General features: G+C 34.7%; 1 pseudogene; it reads left to right on the forward strand.

Annotated features, from left to right (window-relative positions):
• The first annotated feature begins 255 nt into the window (after positions 1-255).
• LOC121830667 (U2 spliceosomal RNA) lies at positions 256-353 on the forward strand (annotated as a pseudogene).
• The last annotated feature ends 475 nt before the right edge of the window (positions 354-828 follow it).

An 828-nucleotide genomic window follows, 5' to 3' on the forward strand; every position in this document is an offset into this window, starting at 1 on the left:
TTTGATGTACATTTTATTTTTGTCTTGTATATCTAGTATATTTTTTCATTTCTCCTCATTTTATTTCTCTTTGAGTTAGTCCTTTTGTTTCTTAACAGGGAACTTAGTAAGAACAATTTCTTTTTTTATAATTAAGAAAAATTTTCCATTCATTTTACACACCAATCAAGATCTCCGTTTTCACTCCTCCCACCCCCCCCCCAGTCTTCCCTGCAACCCACCCTCTACTCCCCGCCACAAGAAGGCAGGCCTCCCATCACTTCTCGGCCTTTTGACTAAGATCAAGTATAGTATCTGTTCTTATCAGTTTAATATCTAGTGTTTTAATTATAATATTATAAGAGCTACTTTCTTACCTTGTCTTTGGCGTTCTAAAGGACTGCTGTGCCTGGATGGGTATTTCTATCTCTACAACTGGAAAATTTTCTGCTATCATTCTTGAAAGTATTTGTCAATTCAATTTGATATTGCAGAATGCAATTTTTCTTCAATATCAATAAATCATACATTTTATTGTTCTTGTCTATTTACTTATTTTTCATAATTTACATTTGTTGATGATTGAATGTTCTAATTCTTTACTGTATCTTCAAACATTGATATTCTGTTCTGTTTGAGACACATTTTATTGATAAGCCTTTGTACCAAGCTGTAAAAGGACTAACGATTTGTGTCAACATTGTGATGGAAAAGTCTATTTGTGCCACAAGACAAATCCCATAATTCACTGTATGAAGCCCAATCAGGGGCAAGCATACATCCTGATCTACTTCCTACCTGCATACCTCCTGCCTACATCCAATCAGGGGCAAGAGTACTTCTTGACAT

Source organism: Peromyscus maniculatus, chromosome 6, assembly GCF_049852395.1.
Source record: "Peromyscus maniculatus bairdii isolate BWxNUB_F1_BW_parent chromosome 6, HU_Pman_BW_mat_3.1, whole genome shotgun sequence".
NCBI classification, from domain to species: domain Eukaryota; kingdom Metazoa; phylum Chordata; class Mammalia; order Rodentia; family Cricetidae; genus Peromyscus; species Peromyscus maniculatus.